Source organism: Danio rerio, chromosome 20 (genome assembly GCF_049306965.1).
Source record: "Danio rerio strain Tuebingen ecotype United States chromosome 20, GRCz12tu, whole genome shotgun sequence".
Lineage (NCBI taxonomy): Eukaryota > Metazoa > Chordata > Actinopteri > Cypriniformes > Danionidae > Danio > Danio rerio.
The window spans coordinates 8534829-8552057 of record NC_133195.1 but is presented as its reverse complement, the minus strand read 5'-3'; the positions used below and the strand labels follow the sequence as shown (position 1 = coordinate 8552057).

Sequence of the window (17229 nt, the reverse complement as noted above, 5' to 3'; positions counted from 1 at the left end):
TCATAATTGGAGCATATATATATATATATATATATATATATATATATATATATATATATATATATATATATATATATATATATATATATATATATATATATATATATATATATAATTAATTTCAATAATATTTTAGCTCACAAAAAGTATCAAGATAAATTATTTACATCAGTTATATTATTTAAATGTTAAAATACAATTTTTAAAGTTATTCAGTTAAATTTAATTATATATACTGTATATACACACATACACACACACACACACACACACACACACACACACACACACACACACACACACAGTTGAAGTCATAATTAGCCCCCAGTTTATTTTTTCTCAATTTCTGTTTAACGGAGAGAAGATTTTTTTCAACACATTTCTAAACATAATATTTTTAATAACTCATGTCTAATAACTGATTTATTTTATCTTTGCAATAATGATAGTAAATAATATTTTACTAGATATTTTTCAAGACACTGTTTTACAACTTAAAGTGACATTTAAAGGCTTAACTAGGTTAATTAGGTTAACTAGGCAGTTTAGGGTAATTAGGCAAGTTGTTGTACAACGACGGTTTGTTCTGTAGACTAGCAAAAAAAAAAAAAAATGCTTAAATGGGCTAATAATTGTGTCCTTAAAATAGTGTTTAAAAATAAAAACTGCTTTTACTTTAGCCAAAATAAAACAAATAAGACTTTCTCCAGAAGAAAAAATATTATCAGACATTATCAGAAATTTCCTTGCTCTGTTAAACATAATTTAGGAAATTTAAAAAAATATTATATATTATTTATTATTTAGATATTTTAATATTATATATTATTATATATAAACATATCAAAGTATATTATGTAATTAGATAAAATGCCCTCTCTTTATTGGTAGCATTTATACATTTTCTGCTTTTCTGTAAACTAAATCCACTGCAGCAAATCGTACATCTTTTCAGAAAACTGCGCTGTCGAATACATTTGATGCAAATCTCAAACCTCTGGTGTGCAACAAACAAACCCGGGCCTGAGGGCACGGTGTATCTGCATGTGTGTGTGTGTACTACCTGCAGTGAAACACCCATTTACTTGCAGTGAAGCAGCAGCGATGTATGTGTGTCTGCGTTTGCGCTGCTGTTTGTTTATTCCAGTCACATCTGATGGCTGCACCGCTCTGGCTGCCAGCAGTAGATTCTCCTCTTTCATTGCCTGTGCTCTGACTGCTGTGTGCGGCACCATCATTAGCACACAAAGCAGGATTGATAACCTCCACTGCAGTGCTACTGGCCTGGAGACACTGTGTGTGTGTGTGTGTGTGTGTGTGTTTGTGCATGTGTGTGTGTGTTAGTAATGTTCTCTGCCTGACACTCTCATTACAGACCACTGAGGAATATTTTACCTCGTCTGATAGAAGTTTGTGTTGACTGTTTTCAGTCTGGTGTTGAAGGGACAGAACGACATTATATTATTGTCATTATAATATGAATATTGTATAATGATACTACTATTACTACTACTACTACTACTACATAATAATAATAATAATAATAATAATAATAATAATAATAATAATAATAATAATAATAATAAGACAGACAGACAGACAGACAGACAGACAATAGAGATAGATAGATAGATAGATAGATAGATAGATAGATAGATAGATAGATAGATAGATAGATAGATAGATAGATAGATAGATAGATAGATAGATAGATAGATAGATAGATAGATAGATAGATAGATAGATAGATAGATAGATAGATAGATAGATCGATCGATCGATAGATAGATAGATAGATAGATAGATAGATAGATAGATAGATAGATAGATAGATAGATAGATAGATAGATAGATGATAGATAGATACATAGATATATAGATAGATAGATAGATAGATAGATAGATAGATAGATAGATAGATAGATAGATAGATAGATAGATAGATAGATAGATAGATAGATAGATAGATAGATAGATAGATAGATAGATAGATAGACTTATCATTTGAAACAATTGATTTTATGTTATGATTATTGTATGTGTATTGTATCTGTAAATAGGTGTATATGTATTTGTTTTTGGATTGATCATATTTAGAATAATGTAAAAATCGGTTTGGTTTTCAGTATTAATACTATTTATTTGTTTGTTTGCATTAATTTATTTGTTTGGGTATTTATTATTATTATTATTATTATTATTATTATTATTATTATTATTATTATTATTACTGTTTTTGTTATTATTAATGCTGTTGTTGTTATTAAATTTTTATTATTATTATTATTATTATTATTATTATTATTATTATTATTATTATTATTATTATTATTATTATTAATAATAATAATAGTAGTAGTAGTAGTAACCATAGCATTATTATTATTATTATTATTATTATTATTATTATTATTATTATTATTATTATTATTATTATCATTATTATCATTTTTATTATCATCATCATCATTATTATTATTTTTATAGTTAATGAAAGTATTGTTGCATCCATCATGAATGAAAAATAAATTTCTTTAAGTAAAATAATTTCTTCTGAAGCCATTTGTGCAAGAATATATCAAAATACAGGCCTTTCTAATTGTCAAACGAGCACAACAACATTTTTATTCCAGAATAATGTATGAATTCTAATATATACTTACATAACTTATGACACAGTACAATTTGTATATAATACTCTTTTGGGTATTATACAGTTTGAATGAACATAAACAATGATATATTTTACATATTGTTGAACTGTCTCTTCATTACTATATCTCTTTTCAATCTTGTGTTCTTCTATTACCCCTAGCAACATTAAATAATCCACAAAGAATGTCAACAAGGTGTAAATGTGACATCAGGTCAAAAATCATGAATACATTTGAGTTTTTATACAACATTCCTCACAGTGACACAGTAAAGACAACAAGAGCATTTCCCGAAATTTCTAAATGTTCCTCTGAGCTGACAAGGACCTTCACATGGCGTGACACTCACTCAGTTGATTTCATACAGTTTTTCTGGGGTTTGTTTTCAGCGTGATTCCCTGCAGACAGTGATAATCTGTTTTGGAAAGACTGTGAAAAAGAGACGAGGAGCGAGGATCTGACAGGAATTATGTCAGATGTTGTTATTAGACTGCATTCTCCTTCGGTACAAAGACAAAGTGCGTTTTCATGAAGGAAGACTTTATTTATGCTCGATGCCGATACGCATATACTCTTTCCTTGATCAGTTCAAAAAGTTAAACGTTTTGTGCATCATGTTCAGCTGTACCGAACGGGATGCCATTTCTTGGTTATGACATTTATATTGATGTTGGTTATACATGACTGGCACAATAATTCATATTCATATTTAAAAATTTATTTGAATATTTAGAATACATAGAATACGTTTTTGAATAAAGATCAATCAATCAATTGACATTTAAAAAAATGATATTTGAAAGTCCAATCAGTTGATAGACAGAGCAAACAACCTATGGATGGATGGATGGATGGATGGAAAAACAAATAGGTAAATTTATCAATACATTAACGATAGATAGATAGATAGATAGATAGATAGATAGATAGATAGATAGATAGATAGATAGATAGATAGATAGATAGATAGATAGATAGATAGATAGATAGATAGATAGATAGATAGATTAATCAATACATTAAAAAGTGGATGGATGGATGGATGGATGGATGGATGGATGGATGGATGGATGGATGGATGGATGGATGGATGGATGGATGGGTGGATGGATGGATGGATGGATGGAAGGAAGGAAGAACAAACGAGTAAATTAATCAATACATTAACAATAGACAGACAGACAGACAGACAGACAGACAGATAGACAGACAGATAGATAGATAGATAGATAGATAGATAGATAGATAGATAGATAGATAGATAGATAGATAGATAGATAGATAGATAGATAGATAGATAGATAGATAGATAGATAGATAGATAGATAGATAGATAGATAGATAGATAGATAGATGGATGGATGGATGGATGGATGGATGGATGGAAAGAAGAACAAACAGATTTATTAATGAATACATTAACAAGGTATAGATGGATGGATGGATGGATGGATGGATGGATGGATGGATGGATGGACATAGACAGCCAGATAATTTGATGAATAAATAAACTTGCATTAGATGGTATTTTCACTGGTAATAAACAAAGACAACATAGCTTTATATCAGCTGTCCTGATGAGCTTAAGCTTCCTCTGCTCCACAAGGCCAATAAAACACTTTCCCATTGACCAGATGATTTGAAAAATGGCCAAATGCTGCATTCTCATTTTGCTTCATGTGACTATAGTAGCATCTTTCTCTCTGGACTGTGTCTGATATAAAGGTTAATGGAAACAGTGCAGGTGCTGTAACACTTTTGACTTTTTTACTGACTGTCTCCATATGTCAGTTCTCAGAATGAATTACCACCAGACACATTTACAAATTTGCACAAGATGATCAATCAGTCAGTCAGTCAGTCAATTAATAAGATATAACATAAATAGTAGTTTCATAGATTATTGTTACTGTTCATTAGATGTAATTGTCATTTTGTTTTACATCACATTCTATTAACAAACTGCAGAAAAAGGACATACAAATAATAGGATCACAACATGTTTGTGCTTTCTTGCAGGAGAATTATGTTTCCCCAAACAGCATTCACTCACAAAAGTAAGAATACATTTTTTCCCTCCCAACTTAATTTATTTCCATCATTTTTTTGAATTTATTTTAATTTTTTATTTCCTCGTCGCATTCTGTGGAATTCTGTGGAAGGTGCACTTGGAGTATGGGGTCAGTGGCGCTGCGTTAATTGCTGTCTCGTCCCTGTATGAACAGAGTAGGAGTTTGGAGTTCATGGGGTTTTGTTCACAAATGAGGGAAGAATGGAATGTGAGATTGATACTCGGATTCATGCAGTGGCAGCAGTAATGCGGTCAATGTACCGATTCGTTGTGGTAAAGTAGGAGCTAACCCGAAAGGCAAAGCTCTTGATTTACCAGTCAATCTAGGTTCCTACTCTTACCTATGGTCATGAGCTTTGGTGTATGACCCAAAGGACAAGATCTTTGATATAAGCTGCCTGAAATGAGTTTCTTTCGCAGGGTGGCAGGGCACACCCTTATAGATCTCAGAGCTCTGTCACCCATGATGAGCTCAGAGTAGAGCCGTTGTTTCTCCACATCGAGAGAAGTCAGCTGTGGAGACTCAGGCATCTGTTTTTGATGCCTTCTGGACGCCTACCTAGGGAGGTGTTCTAGGCATTTCCCACCGGGAGGAGGCCTCGGGGAAGACCCAGGACACACTGGAGAGGCTATGTCTCTTGGCTGGCCTGGGAACACCTCGGGATCCCCCCTGGAGAAGCTGCAGAAAGTGTCTGGGGAGAGGGAAGTCTGGGGTTCTTTCCTAAGACTGCTGCGTCCGCAACCCAGCCACGAAAAAGCAGTGAAAAATTTATGAATTTATTCACTTATATTTATAATTGTACCTCCTTTTTTGTCTCCAGTTGGCTTTTTTGCCCACAGCATGATATGCATTTAAGGTCAAAAAACACTTTCATTGTATTATAATATGCACTTCTTTTTCCCTTATTCCCTAACAACTCTTGTATGATTTTTTCAGCAATTCTTTTATCCAAACCTCTTCTTTGCAGGATGCTAAGTGCTGTTTTAGATTTAAAACTCAGATGGATGTTTTCATTCACCTACAGCTTGCACACTGTATAAAAGGCCATTTAAAAAAATCCATGATAAGGGCACTTTAAAAGTAGAATTGCTTAAAATTAGACTTTTATAGAGGCTCCAATACAGGGGTAGGAGCTATGTGAAGGCAGCTAATCATTTACTATGTTAACATTAATAGCATTAAGTGGTCTGGGTGTTTCTCATGCTGCTTCCTTATTCCTGCACAATCTTCATTGATGCCTGATCACCGGCAATACCTGTACCCCTAGCTGGTTTTATTGTCTCAGAATTTCTATGTAAATGTGCAATTCATTGCAGTCCTAGTTGCTCGACAAAGGATGCTAACTGTTTGCTTTGTTAAATACAATAGCATTTAGTTTTCTGAGTGACAGTTGGCTTCAGCACTGTTCTTGCACACATCGTCCATTGATAGCTGATCACCGGCAATACCTGTACCTTCAGCTGCTTTTTTGGTCTCTGATTTTATCATTCAAATATAAAAGTTGAGTTAGGGCAATGATCAGATAACTCATTCCCTGTAAGGTTGATGCACTGGTAGCAACTACAGTAGATGAACTACACTAATAATTTATGTTACAAGTATATGAGAAGCAGTGGCACAGTAGGTAGTGCTGTTGCCTCACAGCAAGAAGGTTGCTGAGTCGCTGGTTCGAGCCTCGGGTCAGTTGTTGTTTCTGTGTGGAGTTTGCATGTTCTCACTGCATTCGCGTAGGTTTCCTCCGGGTGCTCCTGTTTCCCCCACAGTCCAAAGACATGCTGTACTGGTGAATTGGGTAGGCTAAATTGTCCATAGTGTATGAGTGTGCGTGTGAATGTGTGTGTGGATGTTTCCCAGAGATGGGTTGCGGCTGGAAGGGCATCCGCTGCGTTACCCTGGGCAACCCTGGATTAATAAAGGGACTAAGCCGACAAGAAAATGAATGAATGAATGAATTTATGAAGTATACGATAAGTGGTCTGGGTGTCTTTAACTGGTTAAGTGGTCTTGTGTATTTATTCCTGCACACACAGCTTCTAATGATACCTGATCACCATACACGCACTGATACATGTTCCTCCAGCTGTTTTTTTTTTTTTTCTTGATTTTTTGTTAATATATAAAAGTTAAATAGGCTGATGCTCAAATCACCCATTTATTGAGATGATGTTGCAGTGGCAGCAACTAGATGAACTACACTTTTTTTTACTATAAAAATGTGTAGTGTTAAGTGGTATTGTTGGCTCTTTTGTCTTTACTGTATTCCTACAAACATAGATGATACCTGTCTTCATTGATACCTGATCACCGGAGATACCTGTACCTCCAGCTGTTTTTTTTTTTTTGGCTCAGATTTTAGAGGTGTGAACCTATACTGGTCTCACGGTTCGGTTCGGTTACGATTATCATGCCATCGATTCGGTTCAATTCGATATCTCGGTGCATCACGGTGCATTGACGATGCTTTCCATATATAGTATTATATTTTAGGGGGGAGGCTATAACATGCTGTCTGTATAAACACACAGACACACAGCACCACACTGTCTCTCATTCAAATACATTCACAAACATAGACAGCATCAAACAAACAAACACACACACGCAAACACACACAAACAAACACACTTAAGCCCTTGCAACAGGGAGAGCTCGCGCTGAGCGGAGCAGAAAAACGGAAAAAAAAACGAAAAAAATAAGCACTTTTCCGACGGTCTCTTACAGAGAGCTCCTCTCAGCGCAAGCTCTGCCAGCTAAAGTAAACGCAGACTGCGAGGGCTTAAACGGAGCAGTGCTCGTAATGTCGAGCGAAAAAAAGAAAGACAGCTGTGAAACATAACCAGCTTTGTCTTTCTGTAGAAAACACACTTTAGATCTTTTTAGGGTAAGAGTTTTTTGAGTTATTGCCGTCTATATCTGAATGTGTGTCAGGAAAATCGAAAACAAAACCAACTGAAGCGCGCTCATTTCTGGCGCCCCACTGGATATACAGCGCCCTAAGCATTTGCCTATGGTGCCGATGCCACGGGCCGGCCCTGAGTTGGCTGAGTGTTGTAAATACCGACAGAGCGCACAGGAGATAAATGACGTCACTACATAATAACCGGTTATGGTTATTACTGAATCGATACCAAATTGTCCGCGTCTGCATCGCAGTGCACCGAAGAAACAATTAACTTTGACACCCCTATTAGATTTTATGGTTTGTAGATAAAAGTTGAATTATGAATGTTCAGATCTCTCATTCCTTGAGACGTTGTTATACTGGTAACATCAAGATCAGGGATTCTCAACCTGTGGGTCGCGGCCCACTTGTGGGCCTCAGAGATCCTGCATGTGGGCCGTGAGATAGCTTAAAATTAACTCTTAATATTAAGGGTGTCACAAGATCATATTGCGACGCGATTTCTCATTGAGATAAAAAGTTGTCTTGTGAGTTGAATGTTAGCAAGATGGAGCGTTAGGGTGAAATTAGCATTAAAGATTGGAAGCAGGATTGAATTTGAACCGCAAATCAATTGCTTTGCATACACCTGGTAAGGCTGGCCTCTGTGTCGCACATGTCACTCGGTTGGGCAGGCGTGACGTAACTGCTTTTTTTTCCCTCACCTGAGTCAGATGTGCTGAAAGCAGCACTATTGAAGTGCAGTACACATATATAAACGCTGCAATCAAACTATTACCACCGTGTAGGACTTCTAGCCGCATTTTGCAAAAGGACAGTCCAAACAGCTGTTTGACACTGTTTTCTCTGCACCTACACACATCTCCAAGCACGCACACTTACTGAACTTCTGGAGACTCGACACACCCGCCTCCATCATCACCAAACATGTTTAAGCTGTACAGGAAAAGCAGACGTTTTCTTTTCATGGTTCAAGTGACATGCATGTTCATGAGAGAGAAAGAGCGCAACATCCACCACGGAACCAAAATAATACTGTTGTCAGGGTTCTGCCACTCTGATCTTGTAAATTCTTGTTTTGGTGGCAGATCTCGGACACTACTCGTGTCTGGTCCTGTTTCTGTCTCTGTGTGCGCGCGCGCCGTCCTGGGTGTACGCAGAGTGTGCGCGCTCCTGCTTGACGCGGCTGCGTGCGCGCTCTGCGTCCCTCAGACGCGTGCGCTCTTGTACTCGTGTTTGTGTTTTCGTCTGTCAGCAGCATGGTGTTTCATTCCCAGCGTCTCAGTCTTGTTGGTTTCGGTTTTGGTCGGCGCTGGGATGAAGCATGCATGCTGCATATGTGAGCGCATGGTGAGTGTTTTCATTCATCGTGTGCTCGTGTCTTGCGTCTTTTGTCAAAGCACATGGCTCGGTGTTTACATTGGTCACGTGCTTTTGTCGTGTGCTTCAGTGTTGTGTTATGTGAGCGCATGGCTTGTATTGTCTCTCTGTGTCATGCGCTCTCCCGTCTATTGTCTAGTCCCACCCTCCTTGTTAACCCATTATTAGTTAATTGTGTTCACCTGTGTGTCAATTTACTTTTTGCTTTATAATCCCCCTCATGTTTTCAGTCCTTTGTCAGTTCGTCGTCGATATTCCCTCTGTGTTCCTGTTCCAGTCATGTCTTGCCAGCCCAGCCCAGCCAAGTTTGTCTGTTTTTGATTCATGTTTTCCCCCTCGGGGTAGTTTATTTTGCCTTTTTGTTTTATTTGTACTTTATTTTTAATAAAACCAAATTATTGTTTGCACTTGAGTCCTCGCTCCTTTTCCCCTCACCGAACCCTGACAACTGTTGCATACATCATGTGCACAAATCAAGTATGAACATTACATTAAGATGCCTACTGGTTTAAAAAAAGCCTAGTTTAAAAGAACATGGCTAAATGAGAGCATTTCTGTCATAAACTATAGAAAAACAACTTGTAAAAAAAAAATTAAACCATGGTAGTTCTGTCGGCAATGAAACTAACATTAACAAAAGGCCTCGTCTATCAGCTGATCCATCAGCAAAGAGAGGAGAGGAAACATTACCTCATGGACACACCAAGTCAAAGGGTCAACAGAGAGGTGGAGCTATGGCTTTACAGCTTCCATATCCTCCCAAGCAATGAGATAGGGAGTCTTCAGTTTTACTGTACCTGCAGTGTCATTAAAAGTCTGTCTTAGCAAACTCACAAGCTTTGAATTGTGTATAATTGTCTGCTTCTTAAGTAGTTAGGGCATTTTCTTACTCGTTACTGTCTGCTTCACCATAGTATGCTACAGCGACGTAACATAAATTGCATCATACATCAGTAGTAATAGCATCTACATCACTGAACAACTAAACACACAGTCTGCATTGATACCTGATTACCGGTCATACCTTTGGCTTATATTTTGATTAATTTTGGTAGTAATTACATTTTTTTTTTTTTTTTAAATGTCACAGCTGGTTGTATTTGGATTCCATAGCATATTATACTGTGTATAACTGTGTATTTGCCAAAAAAAAATTATATATATATATTATATATATATATATATATTTTTTTTTTTTTTTCATTTTGTTTTGTAGCAGATAAACCATCCTAATTGTTTACTATAGTAACAAGAGTAATGTGAAGTGGTGTGAGTGGCTTTACTACAGCGACTGTATTCCTGCACACAAACACAGGTGTAGAAGGGTTTTGGAGGGCAAAGAGAGGCTGCACTTTGAGTTAATGGAGCTCACTGTCACACACGTTCCTAATGGGCTCTCTGTTTGGATGAAGGTCCCGGCGTAATGCCTGCCCATCATAATATTTGCTCTTGATTTTCTGATGTCCTGCTTTTGAAGAGATGAAAGGGGGTGTTTTACGGGCTTTGAAGGGTGCATGATGCTGGGATCATGGTGCAGATGGAGGGTTGCAGGTGTACACTCCTGCTGTGGATTGTGAGATGGCTGTCATTGCTCGTCCTGCATTTCGCCGCTGTGCTCTTGAGCAGTATTGTTTCTGAATGTGATGCTGAAAGAGGTGCTGAAAATGTGGCCTGTTTTCCCAGCCTGATCTCACATGGAAATGTTGACAAAAAAGTTTTGTCAGTTCAGTTGCTAATTCGTACAAAACCATATGAGTTGAGTCGTACGAAAATGTACGATTTTAAAAAGGTGTGGCACCCAACCCCACCCCTAACCCCAACCCTCATTGGGGGATGAGCAAATTGTACTAAACTGTATGAATTAGATTGTATGAATTCATACAAATTAGCCACTAAATCAAAAAGTTACTAATTGGATTGAGATTGTGTTGGTTTTTCTCAATCACTCTTATTTACTTTTCCCTGGCATGTATGAAAAAAAAAGAACCCATCTAAAAGTAAACCATATATTTTTATATTTGAAATATTTGAAGTAATACAGTTAAATACATTATTTATTATTTTATTTTTTATAGTATAACATATTATATAAATGTCAGGGTGTCCGTGGGATCTTAAAAAGAAACAAAAAAAATGTAGGTCTTAAAAAGTTTTTAATTCACCGAAATATTGTGTTGTAGGTCTTAAATCAGGGGTGTCCAAACTTAGTCCTGAGGGCCGGTGTCCTGCAGATTTTAACTCCAACTAGCTTCAACATACCTGCAAGGATGTTTCTAGAAAGCCTAGTAAGAGCTTGATTAGCTAGCCTAGGTGTGTCTGATTGGGGTTGAAACTAAAGTTTGGATCGAGTCTGCACATCCCTGTTTTAAATCGTTTTACATAGGTCTTAATTTTAAAAGTTGTCATTGCAAAGTTACCTCTGACACCCATCAAATCAAATCAAATCAAATCACCAAATCATTTAAATTATATATATATATATATATATATATATATATATATATATATATATATATATATATATATAGTTTTTAATTGCAAAAGAGATTATTTCACATCAGCAGTTCCACAACATTTTACAGTACATTTATTTGATTACATTTTCTGATTAGGAAAAGAAAAATAATAACGATTACACAGTTCCTCATAATATTACCAGCAATATATTCCTTTTCATAAGCCTTATTTACACAAAATTCATTTTACAGAAGAAAGTGTGAATGGACATAATATTTATAAATAGCCACAAAATTTAAGGTTTTATAACTGAAACACATTAGGGTAAATAGGAGTTATACTCAATTCATTTAGACCAAAAACAAACAATGATATATATATTTTTTTATTATTAGTGTAGTTTTCTTCATAGTAAATAAACTTTTAGCAATAATAAACTTGTCGTTAAAAAAAGAAACATGTTGAAAAAAAAAAAATTATACAACCAGTTTTCTTGTTTTCATTCATTCATCTTCTTGTCGGCTTAGTCCCTTTATTAATCTGTGGTCACCACAGCAGAATGAACCGCCAACTCATCCAGCAAGTTTTTACGCAGCAGATGCCTTTCCAGCTGCAACCCATCTCTGGGAAACATTCACACACACACACTACGGACAATTTAGCCTACCCAATTCACCTGTAGCATGTCTTTGGACTGTGAGGGAGCACCCGAAGGAAACCCACACGAAGGCAGAGAGAACATGCAAACTCCACACAGAAACGCCAACTGAGCCGAGGTTCGAACCAGCAACCCAGCAACCTTCTTGCTGTGAGGCGACAGCACTACCTACTGCGCCACTGCCTCGCCCCAGGCTAGAAACATTGTTGCTGTTATTTAAAAGGGTCAGACTTAAAAGGATAGCCTCCTGAAACCTGCAAAAACCCCGAATGTATACACATACATAGTTAAAGTCAGAATTATCAGCCCCCTTTTGAATCTTTTCTTCTTTTTTAATTATTTCCCAAATGATGTTTAACAGAGCAAGGGAATTTTAACAGTATGTCTGATAATATTTTTTCATCTAGAGAAAGTCTTATTTGTTTTATTTTGGCTAGAATAAAAGCAGTTTTGAATTAAAAAAAATATATATATAAAATTTTAAAGTCAAAATTATTAGCCCCTTTAACCTTTTTGATAGTCTACAGACCAAACCATCATTATACAATAACCTGCCTAATTACCATAACCTGCCTATTTAACCTAATTAACCTAGTTAAGCCTTTAAATGTCACTTTAAGCTGTATAAAAGTGTCTTAAAAATATCAAGTAAAATGTTATTAACTGTTATCGTGGCAAAAAAAAAAAATCTGTTATTAGAGATGAGTTATTAAAAATATTATGTTTAGAATTGTGTTGAAAAAATCTGGTTGGAAGGCTAATAATTCAGGGGGGTTAAAAATTCTGACCTCAACTGTACATTAGTTAGTTTTGACACTGTGGCTGTCCCTTAGGTCAGCACTAAAACTCAAAGCAGGAGTTTGTCTTGTGTGAGTAGAAGAACTGAAGCATAGCATGAGTGCTTAATGTATTCTACAGGATCTCTATCTCATTTGGTTGAAATACGCTGGTTAAGATTAAAAATTTAAAGGCACTTGCATATCCACGCACGGCTCATCTCGATTTCGCTGAAAGATGTTACACTTTAACGTAATTGTGGCCTGTTCTCTCCAGCGTTACGCTTCTTTCATCAGGCAGCATAATGAAGCTGACCTTGTTTCACAGCATTTCTCTAATTCATTTTGTCATACATGATTCATTTCATCACACAGTCTTCACATGCTGCTCAGGCTTATATATTTGGCCTAGTTTGCTTTAAATGAACTCTCTCTGAGTGTTGCCTCAAGGTGGGTTAAAGAACTGTTTGGCAAGCTAAATTCTTGTCACTCTGCTTCACTGTCCATTTAAGGTGGAATACTGTCAGAAATGGATGTATTTAGCATTTGCAATGCCAAATGCATAATCAAGCTCCAAGCAAAAAACTATAGACATTTTCTTCTTCTTTTTTTTTTTTTTTTCAAATGGTTATATTTTGTCATTTTATTTTAAGAATTTGTTACTCAGCTGCTTGGATCAAGATGTTAAGATGTTAAGATGTTAAAGGCCAAAACCATATAATATTTTCTGAAAAAAAAATTGTGTTTAATATGTCTGATTCATGTTTTTTTGGCAGTGAATTTTATTTCAATTGTCATTTTAAATCATTGTGTAATCAAAGTACTTTACTTCTCTTTTGGTAATGTTTAATTTATTTTCCTAGTTCTACAACACTTAATTGTTTCCATATATGTAACTTTTATTTTATAAAAGTGTGTGTCCGTCAACTAGGGCTGTGCTGTTAATCGAAATCATTTGATTTGAATGGTTGCGATTAGCTAATCACAAGAGACTGCGATATGAAGTATATAGGTTATATAATTTCCCTCACCCAGAGTGACTGCCGTCTGTGTGTGACAGTCTTAGGCCCAATCCCATGTCTGTTTTTTGTACCCCTACCCCTTCCCCTTGACCCTTACAACCGCGGGTTAAGGGGAAAGGCTTCAAAATTTACCCGTAGGAATTGGGAAAACACTACGGCACCTGCACACGTCATCATATGTCACCGCGATTTCATGCTTCATATGAGATCAGACAATCGCGGCTGCTGTAGTTATTACAGTTGTGCTATTTTTCGGTATTTATCTTCAGAAATCACTGAAGGCATATATTATGTTATCATAATGATCTAATGTGGCAATAAGATCATACCTATACTGTGTATTTGTACAGGTGCCATATTCATCTATGCGCACACACAAAAAACAACATTAACATTATAGCAGACACTGTGAAAAGCCCATTCCCAGCCACTAGACTTTTCTGACTGGGTATTGGAGTGTCAGAATGTTGTGGGACTGCTATGCAGGAGTTATTATTATGGATTATAGATCGCAAAATTTAGCAGATTTTTTTTTATTTGAATTTTTTTTAAAGCATGAAGGTAAAACATGAATGTGTTTATGAATATATTAAAATGTGTTTGTCGTAAAAATTCATAATAATGACAAATAAATATTAATATGTGGATGTCCTTACCAGGCCCGTGCAGAGACCTTCCAAAGGGCAGAGTGCAGGATAAGAACGGGGGGGGTGGTGGGTGATGGGGGGGGGGGGGGGTATTGGTGCAGATCTGCAGAGTGGATGCGCGCGTACTGAAGAGCGGTGTTATCGCGCGCGTACTGATCAGCTGTGTTGTCGCGCGCGTACTCAAGAGCGTTGTTGTCGCGCGCCTACTGAAGGGCGGGACCGAAGGTGTGCCGCGTCGCGGGGGCACTTTTGATCATTTTGGAAGGGCACTTTCTATCCAAGACTAAAAAGGGCATGTGCACTGCACAGGTTGAGCCCTATGTGTGCACGTGCCTGCTCCTTACTTCAGGGTTCAGCAATGCTACCGCTTTGTCTGGTGCATTCTGGGAGTTTTCTTACCCCTTGGTTTCGAGTGTGGTCCTAAAAAATCATCGTTCTTAGGGCTATTCCCCTTAGCCCTACGCCTTCAAGCTAAAGAGAATTGGGACACCCCTACCCCTTGGCGTGCATGCGCAAAACAAGGGGTAGGGGTAAGGGGAAGGGCTAAAGATTTGGGATAGGTAGAATTGGGATTGGGCCTTTCTAGCCAATTGAGTGTGCACACTTTTGTTCTGTCCAATGAGAATTGCGCAACCAAACTATGCAGAATACTCACAATAAAACAAACAAACAAACAGGAAATCGCAAACAAGTGGGATGACGGCGACTGCTGTATCAGAAGCATTACAGGCAAATTAATATAAAAGAGAAAAACTGCACGTCGTTTGTTGCCAAAGCACAAGGAAGTACAACAACCAGCACACAAAAAAGCACCAAAGGTGATTATACAAGGGGTGTCTTGCTAAAAAGTCAACAGAAAGTATTGCCAGTCACACTTAATATACAGTAGTGGCTAGCAGCAGCAAAGTACAATTTCAGAGCGGTTTGCAGCTCTTATACCATATACTTGCACGTAGCTGTGCATTTATACTTCTGTGTGCTGTTTGTGTTGCTCTGCAAAAACACTTCTTAAACACTAGCTGGCTAGTAGGTTTTTATGTTCCTGTTTCGAGTTTCTTCATGGGTGTTTTGTTTTTTCTGAATGCTACCTTTATGTATAAGTAGCTAAAACTCGTTCATTCAGAGGCACCAGGAGATAACTAACGCCATAACTCACTACTGTTTGCTCTTTAGAGATGGTGAGCAACGTACCTGAAGAGGGGTGGGAGGGAGTTGCGCGCAGCATACCTTAAGAGCGGTGGGGGTGAGTTGTGCGCGACGTACCTGAAGAGCTGGGAGGGATGCGGTGGAAAGGGGTGTGCAACGTATTTAAAGACCAGGCGGGAGACGTGCGATTCCCAGGAGATTATCATTCATCCGGAAGTCTCTATGCATTTGTGGGAGGCTCCCAGAACTTTTGGGAGACTTGGGATGTCTGTCATTGCGCCCCTACAAATTTCACATAAACTCACTCAAGACATGTGTGGACATACAATAACTGGACTATCAGAATTTCCACTGTGTATGTCCACATTAGGGGCATAGTGATGGAAATAAATAATTTCTGTTTTGTGTAAAATCTCTCTCTGTAGCATTTTTTTTCTTCTTTTGTCCTATCCTTCTAAAGTGAGTGAAATCTCTTTGTGAGGGTGAGCGTGAAATTTGGAAATGAATGTCAAAGTGGCATTCGGAGTCGGGTGATTGATCCCAGTCAAAAGCGGGATCTTTAATGATTAGCGGCTTGCTCTGAGGCAAAGGTTAAACGCTGCCCAACTAGGAGTGATAAAGTGTCCTTTAAGCTAACCAATTATCTGCACTTGGCGCCCCATAAAATATTTAACCATCTGTTATCGACTTTAGATTAGAGGGCAATGACAGCTTCCTCAGAAGGCCACATTTGTCACAGATGTACTTATTATTCATTTAGTGCTTTTTTATCATTCCGAGAGGCTTAACTCTGCCAAAGCCTTCTGATTTTGTGCTTGTATGTACTTGGTTTTCCACTCTTTCTTTACACTTTTCTTTACACTGATATGCTATAAAGAGGCTGAAAACCAAGAAATTTAAACATTTAATTATATGAATAAATCTGAGGAAAACGTTCCCATTCATCCCAATTAAACCATACCAAGCAAAATAACAAGAAGTTTATTGATCGATACTGTAGATAGATAGATAGATAGATAGATAGATAGATAGATAGATAGATAGATAGATAGATAGATAGATAGATAGATAGATGTAGGCAGTGTTTATGCATGAAGAAGCCTTATAAAACTAACTTCAGACTAATTTAGAGACAGCATCATGTATTAAACATGTACTACAAATAGAGAGCTTTGGGGCTAACTAAGGGAAAATTTGCTTACTGCAATACTAACTTTTAGCTTAAAATGCCATCAAAAGTTGGACACGCTTCAAAAACAGACATTTACACACAAAATCACATCGAAGTGGTGTTCTGACACACCCAACCCAAGCTCATTCTGGAAACGTAGCCCCGCAGACGTTTCTGGAGACCGCGATTTACGTGGCCGGAGGTACGTAAAGGGCGCGTTTGGTTTTTTTCGAGCGAACGCTTCGGGGCGGTGTGGCGCCACTCCGCCCCTCCTCTTCGCGCTCGCCGGCCGACGGCTCGCCTCCGAGTGGAGGGCTTTCCCGATGCAATCAGTTTGTCCGCTT

At 37.3% G+C, this 17229-nt stretch overlaps 1 protein-coding gene across 29 annotated transcripts in view; it reads left to right on the top strand.

Annotated features, from left to right (window-relative positions):
- The window catches only part of dab1a (DAB adaptor protein 1a), a 696745-nt gene that overhangs the window by 445373 nt on the left and 234143 nt on the right, over nt 1-17229 (top strand). For 10 of the 29 annotated variants that reach the window (XM_073933222.1, XM_073933210.1, XM_073933209.1 and 7 more), the window contains one exon: nt 4674-4711. The gene's annotated coding sequence lies outside the window, so the exon portion shown is untranslated. 29 annotated transcript variants of the gene reach the window in all.